A 15,036-nucleotide genomic window follows, 5' to 3' on the forward strand; every position below is an offset into this window, starting at 1 on the left:
TTGAAATTTAAAATGGGATAGTTTTTTCCTTTAAGGCAAATGGAAAGTGTCCAGTCATTGTATCCCTGTAAACTATGGATCTGTTCACACAGGACACGTTCTGGTGTCCTTTTATCCGTCTGTCCTGTTTTTCTTTGTAAACTTTCAGCTGGAACAGGCGTCTTTGAATGTTTTGACTCGTTTTGTGCCATTAGTGCTACAATTTCAGAAGCATTGTCAGGTGAAAAAACACATCACAGTATTTTGGTTACACAATAACACTTCCTTTGGAAAATTAACCTTATGTTACTATATTGTGTGTTCTAGCACAACTGGAGCACTTTTTTATTGACCAATTCAACATCCAGGACCAGAATTATCGGTTTTATAATTTATATTTGAAGCTTTTAGTATATTAATAAACCTGACGGAGAGCATGGAGTCTACATGTCTCTCTTAATGTCCCTTTCTTTCCTGCTCTCCTGGTCTTGTATTTCCTTCAGCTTGCAGTTAAAGATGAGTGGGCTGGCTTGAGCGACAGTGAGGCTGGCCATTAATGCTCCTGCAACATTCAGCCGATTCCAGCACCTCGCTCGGACTTTTTATTGGGAAATTGGAAACAGTGGGTAGTCTGGTGGAATAACGCTGTGTAGATGCTTTCGTGGAGAATGTCTTTAGTCCAGGCCTTGGTAACCATGGTTACAGCCTCCTCTGCTTGCAGAAGACCCTGAGGAGTCATGGCTGTTTGATTCACCATTAGAAGAGCCGCCTGAAACGTAAATGCTGTAATGAATATCTGATTGGATTTCATTACATTTACGCGCACCGGACGTGGCTTTCAATAATCTCTAGTGTTTGCTCCATTTGGGGCATTTAGAGAGACAGTAAGGTAATAAGGTTTGCCATTGTTAGGGCTGATCATAACTGTTTGATCGTTTTGGTGATTATTCGTGATAACTGCGCTTTAATGCACACACTTTAACATATTGATGTTCTAATAAGTTATTTTAAGCGAATTATTTTGTTAATAATTATTACTGTGTGCTCTTCAAATAAAAATGCCTCACACTAACATGCATTATTTGTGAATGTAGAAAATTCTGACAATTCAACCCACCCTCCACTTGTCCTGACGATGGACAGAATGTTCACTTTTGAGTAAACTATTACTTTTTATAGCAGATATTTTTGGTCAGCCCTTGTGAAAGTGTGTTTATATGATGTGTGAAAGTGAAAGTTGGCTTCCAAAAACAGTGTATGTAGAAAGTGGGCTAAGTGAGCCCAAAAGAGAAATGCGGTGGGTATAGAAAAGAATCACCCCCCCCCCCCCCCCCCTTTAAATAATTACATTTTGTTGCTTTGCAGCCTGAAATGAGGACTGAAACAGTATTTGATTTATCCAGCTGTTTTCACTTACAACATCCGAGTTACAGCCTTTAGTCTGTCGGTATATGCTCTACTAACTTTGCACATCAATATTTGCCGCTCTTCTTTGCAGAACTGTTTCAAGTTCAGTTAAATTTGGTGAGTGTTTGTGGACTACAGTCTTTAAGTCATTCCACAGATTTTCAGTGGGGTTATTATTTTACAAGGGGTCATTCTATTCCATACCCACTAAATTTGTAAATTGATTGATATATTATTCATGAAATTCTATCCCTGTGCAATGTTTTCACAAACCCTCAAGGGAAACAAACATTTTTTGGTACTATTCCAAGTTCTATGTATATTGATGAATTCCGAAGTTACATTACCATTGACAATTTCATTGTCAGCCTTAGTCGTTGATTAGAAAGAACCAAAATAGACGCTTCTAAGAATTGGAGTATGAAGAAATTAAGTAATGAAGCATTTGCAAAACCAGGATTATGCTTCCTCCAGAAGACATAGCAGTAGTAAAAGTAGGCAAATATCTCTATTGCCTGTTTCAGTTTCATAACACATGCTATTTAGGTTTCTTTTTACGTTTTTACTATTTGTCTGTATTTGGTATCAATAATTATTTAATTGCTAGAAGATAAATCATTTTCTGATAAAGGTATCAAAGGGTAATTTGTAGTGAATTAAGATAAAAAGTGAGCAAATTATTATTATTTTTTTCTAAAAGAGAGATTTTTCTTCTGAGTTGCTTTTCATTGTAAATCGTGATCTTTTTGCTCCATTCTCATGTGTCTGCTGGTGGCAATAGTTCAGTTAATGGTTGCAGTCCATTATGGCAAAATGTGACTGTTTGACTGCAGGGTTTTGTGGGGGATGTAGCCAGCAATTACATTTTAATGATTGTGAACTACTTCAGTAGTGACTATAATAACAGTTTGGTCATAACTCCATTAGTGCATCACCTTCACCCACATTCAGCTAAAGGTAAAGGCCTATCATGTGTGTCGTCTTCAATTTGTCAAAAAATGTTTCATTTAGTATTTGTGTGCCTATTATCCAACTTTCCTTTGTGTTTGAAATGTATGATTTATTTCGTCCAAAGAAAACAGACTTCTAGATGATTGTTTCTCTCATTTTTTTGTCATCTTGAGGTTTCTGTTTTCATTAGAGAGAGATTCCTTGTATTTTTGTTCTATGCCTTCGCATGCATGCATGCATCTGTTTTGTGTCGGCTAAATGTATGAAAGCACTGTGTTTTAAAGCATGTCCATTTTTACAGCCTTATAATAGAGAGGCGCTGCTGTCATTGGCTTTCCACTGAGCTCTGCCCAATGCTGATGCATCAGAAATAAATTCAGGCTGACAGTCACTGGCAGTTTCATATGTAGCATGTTTTTGTAATTCAAGTGTATCAGAACAGAATATGATCTTTTCTCTAATAGAAAATATCATGTTGGCTTTTCAATTATTCTGTAATGATGCTTTTATGTTTTTTTTTTTTTAGTGGTGACACTTTGATTAGCATTTGTGTTTTCGTTTAGCTTCTACTGTACAACTACTAAATCATATTCAGTGCCACGGTGTAACTTTATTCATTAATAATTTTTTTAGCTGCATGCTTGCTTGGATTGCAGAGATGCCCTTTACCAAGACCTAAACCAATGCTATGTGCAGGATGTTGCCATTTAGCAGTTTCTTTTCATCCAAAGCAATTTAGAGCAGACCTCTTGCTGAGACCCCTCAGGAACCTGAAGTTAACAGCTTTGTTCAGTGGCACAACTGTGGTAAGAACTCAGCACTGAACAATAACTGTGATCCAGAGCCAGTCGACAGAAATGTAACTAAGTTGAAATGAATATAAGTTATTGTGCATTCTATTATTGTAAAAATTGTTCTTGGTTAAATATGGCAGCAGAGACACTAGTAATCTACTGTAATGATATGGTATGAATACTGTGAAATTGCTTTACAGTATATAACCATAGAAAAAAATACAGTATATTCCTTTTTTTTTTCAGTAAAATACTGGCAGCAGAGATGCCAGCAATAAACTTTTATTCTGCGGTATTAATACTGTGACATTAATTAACAGCCATTTACTGTAAAAAATTTCGTAAAAAAAAAACACACATGTACATGTTTCTGTGATTTAATTTTATTTACTGTACACTCTTAAAGTAAAAAAGGAACCCTAAAATTAAAAGTTCCTCGCTGCAGTTAGTTTCAAAGTTCCCTCTTCTCTCTGCTTTCATTAATTTTCCACATATATTCCTGTAATGAGCACCACAAACAAGGACAAGCAAAGACTTACTTGTACTCAAACTCCTGTGAAACGTTCTGAACCTTTGGCCTTTAAATGAACATTGCATTGCATACTACTGTACAAAACCATAATACATAAATACAGTAGATTAGTGTTGAAAATGGGCTGTAAATTATCAGCAGTTGCTTACCTTAAATTATTGCCCAGAATGCATTGTTTTCTACATTTATATTACGGTTGTAATTGAAAACACACATTGCTGTCAGAATTTGGCAATTTTTTTTAATAATGCATTTTCTCTATTAAAGTTTTATTTTATGAAAAATATAGGCTTTTTTTTCTGCCACATAAAAATACATTTTACAAATATTTTTTTCTTTATATTAAATGTGTCGTGTCGTGTTTTTTGTTTTGGTACAAGTCAAATTTGTAACTCTTTGACCTGACCTCTTCAGCGCCCTTATTATTAAACCAGTAGTGTTTGTTTTAGCAGCCACATCTTTTATTCATTGGCTTGCACTGGCACGCATGCAACTTTGAATATTGTAATGCTGTGAGTCTTGTCGAATTCTTGCTTAAAATAAATATTCTGGAAGGACACTTTAATTGTACCACCCTGGAGACGATTTTCTCTCTTGAGTAAGATTTGACGATGCTCTCCCTGTTCAGCTCTTTCATTTCTCTTCACAGTCTTCAAACGGAGAGGCTCTGAATTTTAAGCAAATAGAGTTTTCTGGATTTCTCTGTGCAAACCCTTATCAGCACTGGCATTTTAGCTACTTAATTGGGGTCTTGTGTACTTGGAGACTTTGAGTGTGTAAAATTAGCCTTCATTCAGCCACACTAACCTGACGGGTCTTGGTCAAATCCACTCACAGGTTCTAAGCGGATCCCCTGCAGTGGGATGATGGGAATGAGGCTGTGGCCATGGGCTGTCAGCGCAAGCAGGGTGCCGTGGTTGATCTCTTGGCAGGTAATTGCAGTAATTCTGTGATGCTGAGCTTGATTAGCAAGCTCTCTGTGGGTGGGAGAACAGAGGTTTGGGCTCTTCAAAGCATCTGTGCTCTGGCCAGGTGCTCTTCATTAGTTATCAGCCCTGGGCAGCATGCTAATGGTTTTTCCTCATTCCGTCAGAGTTACCAAGCAGTGAGAATGGAAGGTAATTTACCTTTGCTTAACATGTGATCTGTAGCTCACTTATCCTGCTAATTAGGAATGGGTTCTCGAATCTTGATGGTTGACCAGTCATCCAACAACCAACTAGTAGATTAGTGAAATGGTGTAAGTTAATTTATTTTTCTGAAGCGAGTGGGGATTCTTTTTATTAGTATAGATTTTTAATATCTAATATATATTAATTCATATACACACTGTAAAAAAAACCTTAAAATCAGTAAAATTAAGGGTGAAAAAAAACCTGGCAGCTTTGGTTGCCAGAATTCTACTGTAAAAAAATCTGGTAGGTTTTACGGCTTTACCTTAAATTTACAGTAAAATTTTACAGGAAATTAGGTTGTAGGACCTGCCACTAGAGGGCGCACTACCAAAACAATAACAATCGCGTGGTTTGATGACGCTAAGGAGCATGGAATGATTGAATTTGTTGTCTTCTACCCAACCGCTGACGGCCATCAATCAGACGGAAAGATAAATCATGGATTTAACGCGAGTTCAATGATTTGCGCGAGTAGATACAAAGTCAATGCAGAGACGCGTTCAGACTATGGATCAGACGCGTCCTTGCGCAGGTCTAGAGACGCGATGCCCCGCGTTTGGCGTGTATGCCCCATAATACTAATCTTGTTGATCGTTATAGCATACGTTTTCTGTAAAGATATGCATCAAAACAACCTGTCAAGTAAAACACAAGCGAGATCAGCATCTCTTTCTAGTTGAAGTTTGTCACAAAGCTCTCTCCATCTTGAAAATGCAACATCGATATTAATCCTCACACTTTCTCTCCTTTCTCAAACTCTTCTTGGGTCATTTGGTTGGCCTGTAAGCTAACGTTTACGGAGCTGTCCTTGTCGACAGAACCAGCGGCAGATGGCAAACCGTAATTATGTTCCATAAATAAGTAACACAATCCACCATAAAACGTGCATGAAGTAAATAAGGAACTGCTTGAAGCAAGCTAGTGGTTTGCTGGACGCTAGACACTACTTCCGCATTTGTCCACAACACTGTTTTCATGTGGTTTCTACGTCAGTTAAGGCAGTAACAAAGGATAACTAACGTCATTGACAGGCGACTGCACTGCCCTTGTCACTGTTTAGAATGGGAATTTTCGTATGATTTACAAATAGTTGAAAACATTAGAGATATTGTTAGTAATCGGCCGGACAAAATATATATCACTAGCCTAGCGGTTTTTGGATATTTTACTGCAAATATCTTACAAATTGTACCTTTAACAGGTTTGTACTGTAGCATTTTCAAATTTGCATCACATGTCTTTGAGGGACAAACGTTTTTTTTAAATATTATTAAGCAGTCTTGCTGTTTGATTAAAGTGTGTTTTTTTTTCTCTTTTAAATAATAACAAAAGATTATGATATACTGTAAACAAACTCTCACTTTAATTCTTTTTCTAGAAATGTTTTTTACTTTACCCCCCCCCACACACAGACACAATAAGATCACAATAAACAAATGAAAATAAAAATTAAAGTTATTTCATGTATAAAATAAAAAATATATGTTTTGAGTGTATAAATATTTTTAAAAGTGTATTTTTTTCATCTATAGAAATAACTGTAAATCTAATTACTCTTTCTCCTCTAGCAGAGAGCAATATATATATATATATATATATATATATATATATATATATATATATATATATATATATATATATATATATATATATATATATATATATATATATATTTTCTTTAAGTTCGCCACACCTAGTCTAATGTTGTAATTCCAGCACAATGTAATTATTAGAGCTCCCAGCCAACTTTTTAGCCAGCATGCAAAGAGTATGGGTTGGCTTCAGCAAACACGAAAGCGTGACTCATGCCAATGATGCAAATTTTGGGAGATAGAGTTTCAAATTCAGATCCAAAGATCTAGCATAATACATTACAGTTTACGCAGTCGATGCAGCTCAAGCCTTATTACCTGAAAAGGAGAGGAAAAAAGTCTGTTTTTACTTTATAAACCACCACCATACGCCCCATCACTGTGTCTGTCTTGGCATGATGCAAAACTCTGCGACTGAGGCCTAATCATTAATAAACATCTGTTGAACTATTATTATCTTGTGTAATAGCAATTTCCAAATTGCTTTGAGTTCTGTGATTGGTTTCAAGATAAAAAATTGAGAGAGCTTTTTTAGGAGCTAGTACAAACGTTACGTAATTGGCCAAGTAAGAGCAGTGTACAAACACAGGACAGCTGTCCACCATTATGCTTAATGCAGTTATAACAGTATAACATTAGTACAACGGAAAATTCTTGTGAAATTCTTCGAAAGTGTCATGAAGGAAACTGTTGATTTAAGCATAAGTCATATTGAAAAGTAACAGCTTCTGGTCTTCTTTGAAGGTCCACCTAGAGATAAATGGTTGGAAACTGATGAGACATGCATGCTTCATAAAGCAGTGATGTAATTCACAGAGTCATCAAAGAGTCAGTGGCATAGTTTGTATTTAAAGGTACAGTAACACACCTTAGGTACCAGATTTGGAGCGAGGGTGTTTGTGTGGTCTGACATATTATACTGTAATGTTTAAAAGTTAGGAGTCAGTAAGCCATTCAATAATATTTCTATATAAAATAATCTTTTGAACTTTCTATTAATCAAAGAAAAAGAATCAATCTTGGTTTCAACAAAAGCTTTTAAACGGTTTACCACTAGAAATGTTTCTTGAGCACCAAATAGGTTTATTAGAATCATTTCTGTAGGATCATGTGACACTGAAGACTGGAGTAATACTGCTGAAAATTCACAGAATAGAAAACTGTTCTTTTAATTGTAATATTATTTTACACTGTTACTGTTGTTCTGTATTTGTATCAAGTAAATGGGTCAGCAGAAGAGACTTTTCATAAACATAAAAAATAGAGATGTTCCGATACCCTTTTTCTCTTCCCGATACCGATTCCGATACCTGGGCTCAGGGTATCGGCCGATACCGAGTACTGATCCGATACCTGGGTGTATATTTGTATATACAGCTGTATATACTACTAGCCCTGTGTAAATTGCTAGAATTCTTTTTATGGTGTGCTTCAGACAGATCCCTCAATAAAACATGAACAAATACATGGTGAACTACTGTATTTATTACAGTATTTTTATTATCTAACATGAATTTGACAGTATTATTTATTTTCATATGCAAAAAAGAACTTCAAATGCAGCCAAAAATCTAACACCGCAAACTAAAAAAGGTATTTAAGTTTTACAATATAACTGTATAAAAAACTGCAACAAATAAGTCTAGGAATATAAAAAAAGATCTATTAATCAGTTAATCTCTTTACAACAAAACAAGTAAAAAACAAGCAACCATCTAGGCATAATTATTATTATTATAGAGACGTATTATTATTACTGTAGGCTACAACAGTAGCTTTATATATTGTCAATTTACTCATGTAAACCAAACATTTGTTTTAATGGGCTGCCATGAAGATCTTTGAGTGTCTGTGTTTATGATATGACAGTATTCTCAAATGAAACGGTAAATTCTCATGAAGTGACGGTTTATGCGTTCGTGTCCTCATGACACACAGCAGAGACTACAAAACAGCGAGCTCTCGCGCATCTGTGCCAGTCACCCACAGAGATGTAGATTTTGCGGGAGTAATATTTAAATAGTATTTTGCAGTTTAATATTCACAGACACTAGTATATATTCGGCTACTGTCTGGAGCCCTGCGTTTTGACTTACACGGAAGCGACTGAACGCAGTTGCCGGTACTGAATATACTCGAGAGTCTGTAACTACCGGTACTACAGAGACATACTGCTAACCACTGATCTATAATATAGTAGCGGCTTCACTGTCTTTTGGCAGTTTAGAATGTGATGAGTGATCCAGTCATATATAGATAAGGGCTGCTAACGCGTTTTCATTTCTTCTTCGCTGCTCTAAACAGGGGTTGCTTGTGGCAACACAGCACAACTTCCTGTGTTTTCAATGCATTTTGAGCAGCGAAGAAGAACCGTGCAGCGGTTAGGCAAAGCTTGCGGTCATAACTAGGTCTTTTTTAAGAAAATGGTATCGGATCGGTATATGGGTTCATGTACTCGCCGATGCCGATGCCAGAATTTGTTGTGGTATCGGAGATATTTCCGATACTAGTATCGGAATCGGAACAACTCTAATAAAAAAACAAAAAACTTTTGAACAGTAGTTTATACCAGGTTGTTGTTTTTAGTAACTGGCCCTCTGTGTTTATGTGTCTCTTATATTCAACTCTGGTATAATTGTCATTGGCTCAGAGACTTTATTGCATTTAGTCAAATTAAATATAAAAATATAGTCACGATGAGATGGTACACTACTGATTTGATGATTCAGTTCTTGGGGTACTGTAAGATTCTTAAATACAGTATATTAAATATGGGAAGTAATTTTGTAATGCTTTGTGATGAGTAGTTCTTTCCCTAATAAAAGACACAGAGTCAGTCCTGTACTTTCTCCCCCACAATATTTCAATTAATTATGTTCAATTAATAGCATCTGGAATACATATGGAGAAAAGAAATGAGAAATACTTGCATATTATAACATAGGATTCTGCTTCTGGGCCTGCAGTGTGTCGAAATAAAGCCGACTTGGCTTATACTACAAAACAAGTGTTTGGTACATGTGCACTAGATTCAGTTATTTTGTATGATTGAATTAGATTAAAATTAAATTAAAGTTAGCCCAGTTTTCCAAATTGTCCAACTTAACAAAAAATGTAAACTAAAAAATTTTATATAGATTTTTTAGTACGCATTTACGTACGAATCCAATAATTCTTTCATGTCATTGAAATAAAATGGCTAATTAAATCAGCTTTCATTTTGGTTAATTTTGTAGGCTGACAATTTGAAAATGCCACACAGCTTATAAAAAATTAAAGAAGTTCTGAAATGGTGGACAAATGACAAAACCCTTCCTCAATTAATACCCTTCTAATACCCCTCCTAAAACCCTTCCCCCCAGTCTTCATCAGAACTTAGAATCAATTTTATTCCGCTGTCAACTCTAAGATGAAGGTTTCCCATCACTGATCAAATTGAATCTCTAATTAAGCTCTGTTTCACCTGCTTGCAGTCAGAGGCCAGATGTGACTCATTTCATTCCCAGTTCACAGTATGACTGCTGATTTCTGGATGTGACTGGGTTGAATAATTGTCTCTGTTGCCAGCAGGTGAGGCTGAACCTGCCTTGAATTTTCCATCTAATGGGGAGTTGCTGAGTCAGGTGGTAACTGGCAGTCTAACACAAGATACACACTCAGACACATGATGGAATGGCACAGCTGGACAGAAAAAACAGAGCAAACCTCTTTGCCACAAAAACAACAGTTTAGGTCTGTCCATTACAGAGCCTTCTTTATAAGGTGAAATCACTTCTAGTTTTAATTTTCTTCCGTTGTTAATTTTTAAAGGCACCAGTTTACCCAAAAATGAAGAAATGTCAATATTTACACAACCTCATGTCAAAGCAATGTAGTATTCCAAGCTTTGTGAAGTCATGTGTGCCATCTGAAATCTTAGCTGTACATTTAGGTTGAGCTGAACTTCAGAAATGTGTTGATACTTAATCGAACTGATACATTGAAAACCTTTGGCCTAAATGGGTGATTTCACAAGTTCTCAGATAATGTTGCTTCTATCATGAACATGCTATGGAGAACTATTTTATGCCAAATGTGAAGATTTTCAGTGAATAAAAATTGTAGGTTTGTTCTGTTCATAATACAGTGCCTACTTTTGTGCTTTTTTAAATGCTTTTATGGTGCATTACAATTTTTGGAGCTCGAAATTAATCTAAAGAAACGTTTCCACTAGGGATGTCAACGATTAATCGATGATCGATTAATTGTCGATAAGAGATGCAATCGATTAAGGCTATCGATGGTCGGTTAACCGATTCAATGTTGGGCTGCGTGCATGCGCACTCAACACGTGCGAGCGGCTGTGAGTGACGGTGACGATATATAAAAGCATCATCATTCATTCACAATGTACAAATTAAGCTTTTAATGTGATTTAAACTTTAAAGTACATTAAAATAGAAACAACATAAAAGTTATTCAACATTAAATGCAATAGAAATGTAGTTACTAATCATTTCATCAGATAACGGTTTTATGTCGTGCGCTTTGCAGGGCTGCGGGACACAGTGACAGGACAGATAGTCTATTCATTCCTACAACTTGTTAATTCATTCCTACGAATTATTAATGTGGCAATTGTCCATGTTTCATTAATTTTGTTCCCTAAATAACCCATGATTTAAGTGAAATAAGGGAACAAATTAATAAATCGAACGAATTCTTAATTCATGAAATCTTTAATTTCCCTTCCCATGTTTACCACAGTAAGAGATGCGAAAACAGTTATTAAAAGCGAAAGATAATAAAATAAACCTGGGAAATTAGAGGGTTAGACTATGAAGATTTAGGAAAAGAAACAATGCCTAAATATACTGAATTTGTGGAAATTCGTGACCAACCGGCAAACCAGAACAAAGCCGCGTAAATGAAGACTATGGGGTCCAAAAGCACGATCTAACATTTTCCAGTTAACCTATCATTCCTCTAATAAACAAAGCTTTTATACCACACTTGTCATAATCAGATCTTATCATTTCTAAATAAATAATTGCTGGATTCAAAACAGCGATTAATAGGCGCTGTGACCGACACATTCCTGGAGCATTCACTGCTGTCACTAAACGGTGACGCCGAGCATCGTTCACAAGTTTCTGCGTGGACCTGACTAGGGCACAGGTTCTAAGCCCTGGGACAAAATGGGATGCTTTAAGGAAAATTTATAGCCTACTAAGTAATAGGCCCAAAATAAAAATAACAATTTGTTTTCATGTTTTTTTAAATAGGCTATGCGAAATATATCCGACATAAATAGGCTAATTAAGATTAACGGATTTAAAACAGAAATGTGGGCGCTCCATAAGTTCACAAAAAAAAAAAAAAAGGATGACAACGCATTCTGTTTGTTTGCTTTATTTTACAAGAGGACAAATCTTCTGTTTTTATTGTGAGTGTGCACAAATGAAAGTAAACACTTTTGCGGAAAATATATATTTGTTTAATGTCTCAGCTGTTTCGATCGCGCTGGAGCCTGCTGCACACGTATATTCTAGCGATTCAAACTTACTCGTCTGTTCATTATCAAAATAAAATGTCAACTAAACATTAAAAGGTTACAATGGTCAGTTTAAATAGACCGTAGTATACCGGTCCACTCTGCTGTTATGCCAAGGACGTTTTTGCTCAAATGAAGAGGATCATCTTTTCCGTCTATATGCGAATGCGTGTTAAGTACAAGCCTAGTTTACATTATAAATAATAGTTTAACATTCAAATACATTGCGAATATGGAAACATTTCGATTTGTGCCGAATGAGACATGAGCAATAACCTCCAAATAAATCTAGCCAAAGCCGCGCTCGCTCATCCTCGTGTGCACGCATGCACTGTCACGATCTAATGCGCTGTATGCCGGATTTTTAAAAATCTGACATTTTCTAGGACAGAATCCAGCAGGATCAAATTAATGTGAGCAACTGTGTTTTGGTGCAGCAGCGCCGATGTAGTTCACTTAATGTGCAGCGCAGTCACACGCGCTCCACATTTCGGATAATTTTATACAATAATGTCATTTGAAAACATTGCAATTGTGCTTTAAAATACAACAACGAGCACCACAAAACCATTTAAAGAGGCGCATTCAGCGTTCTCCGTGCGGGATTGGAAACTGTCAACAAAGTAAAATCACCTCAAAAGTATGGCGCGCTCTCTTCATTTTATCAAATGATCATAATCGCATCTATTCATTTTATAATCCTGCTACTAGCATTTTATTCAGACTAAAACCTCTTTAATTCAAGTGAGAAAGCGTTTTGTGTGTGTGTGTGGCTTTTGCACATCCTGTCATACCGCTGACTGTGTGCCTGCAATAGACGCATTTTGCAGTATTATGGTTAACGATTAATCGATTAATTGATCGTTAATTTAAACGACGATCGATCATGGAAATAATCGAAATTTGACATCCCTAGTTTCCACTGTTTAGAACATTTAGTGCAATGTAAAGATTCAGCTATTATTTGCATAATTTTCCGACTGTTTTACGTTGGCTGGCAGTGAACAATTTTGACCCCAACCTCAAACACTGTGGCTTGTTTATGTGGTTAACATCATGTTGAGAAGACGCCGTGTCCCACACTGTGAAAGTAAATTTTTGTATTATTTTCACTGTCGAAAGATGAAGCTGCAAAGAATCAGTGGTTAAAATTATCTTTTTCTACTGTACCAAAGCAGTACATGCCCAATCTTTTTGTGTTTCCATAATTTTACTGACGACTGCTTCTCTAATCTCAGGGAGATCAACACAGGATTCAAAAAATGCTTGCTCTTACCCAGTTTATTTGGACCAGCTGCTCCACTGAATAACAACCTGTAAATATGATCAATAATAGACCTTTATACTTTTGGGCCAATTAGAGCAGAGAAGTCTCATGAAAAGAGAGAATGAATCTTAGAACTCCCCCGAACAATTTGTTTGAGAATCGTTGAAAAATTATTAAATGCATATGAGAAAACAAAAGCATTTTTTTTTAACTTGCATGCATGTAAACCTTTTGTAGGAGACTCTTAAAACAATATAAGAAAAGTTTAAAAATGGCATAATGGGGGTCATAATCTTTAAGAGTCTACATGATGTCAACCTATTCTGTACAAACATGCAGAGAAAACCTAGCTGGGCACAGCTGAATGTAGAGATTCAAAGAGCAGCTTGGAGCAGTATGCTAGAATGCATTAAATCTGTCCTCACCTGTGCAGTCAATAAGCTTCCCACCCAACAGTCAGTGGTTAAAGTAATGTGCTGATTCCCTTGATAAATATGTTACATTTTGAAATAAATGAAAAATGTCTGTTAATTGTTTCAGTCTTCCTGTCTTGGCAGCACAGAGTAGACTTAACAAGATTATATTAGGAAATGTCAAGCGATATTTGTGGTTCGAAGCAGTTTTTACTGCATTTAATATTTTGCCCTCACATATGGGTTTGTCAAAACGTAAGACGTTGTGCATTGAGCTGTGATGAAAAATGTTTTTGATTTGTTTTGACACCCAACCATGGATTGCAAGTGTGTGCCCTGCTCCTGTTGTAAACACAGCACTGTGGAAACTCATTTGTTCCACCCTGTAGCGCACAGTAATGAAGGGATAAAACAGTCCTTTTATTTTGTGCTGAGGTGAATTGCATCTTCTACGCATTCCTTCCTGGGAACTGATGATAACAGCGGTCGCTTGCGTAAAACATGTTACTCACAGAGATGCCATCCTCTCCTCATTTCTGCCTAAAGATTTTTTAATTAAAGGTTTTAATGATTGATGATGCTTCCTGTTCATGAATTTACTTTCTAGCATTGACTTTGTCATCATAACAGATTGGAGTTTAAATATGGCAACCAGTGAATTGACCAAAGAAGTGTTGAGAGCTTAAGGAACATCATCTTTTTTTCTGTAGTTTTGCAATGAATGGGGTTTCTCACATTTGAAGGATGCATGAATTTATCCGTGAAAATTAGGTGCTTTAGGAAATTTTGATTTTGAAATATTTAGAGGAACTTTTATCATGTAGTTTGCGATTTTTGCAACTGTTACAAAAAAGCACTCTAAATATTGTTTTAATTAGTGATATAAAGCATTAACCTTAACATGAAAATGGTCAGTCAAATATTTTTTGTTCTTACAGTATCTTGCGTAAAGCTGGTAACACGGAATGGTTCGTCTCGAGTATGTATAAGCTACAAGAAAAAATTGAAAAAACTTGATGACTTGTCCTCTGCCAATACTGTAGAAAAGATTGTTACTTCAGGTGTAACAATTTTAGGGAATGTTTACCTTATATTAGAATCAATGGAAGATTGTGTGATTTTTAACCTCTTTAAACAGACACAATTAAAATACATTTTACTACAATTAACTGAGCAGAGAATTGAAAATCAGCAGAATGTACATAGATTGCAAATTTGGTTTGTTCTGAGCGCTAAACTTGGTTATCTGGCATGCCTATGGCAGCGGCTCGTAATAGGTGATAGGCTGCAGAAGAAGACCAGCTGCTGAAGGGAAACTCTCGTGAAGCTTGGCTGGATGTTCTTCTGTTCTCAGCATTTTCTCACACCTGCTCCCTCGCCCTGCTGACCCAAG

This window comes from Carassius auratus, unplaced genomic scaffold (assembly GCF_003368295.1).
Source record: "Carassius auratus strain Wakin unplaced genomic scaffold, ASM336829v1 scaf_tig00000711, whole genome shotgun sequence".
Classification (NCBI taxonomy): domain Eukaryota; kingdom Metazoa; phylum Chordata; class Actinopteri; order Cypriniformes; family Cyprinidae; genus Carassius; species Carassius auratus.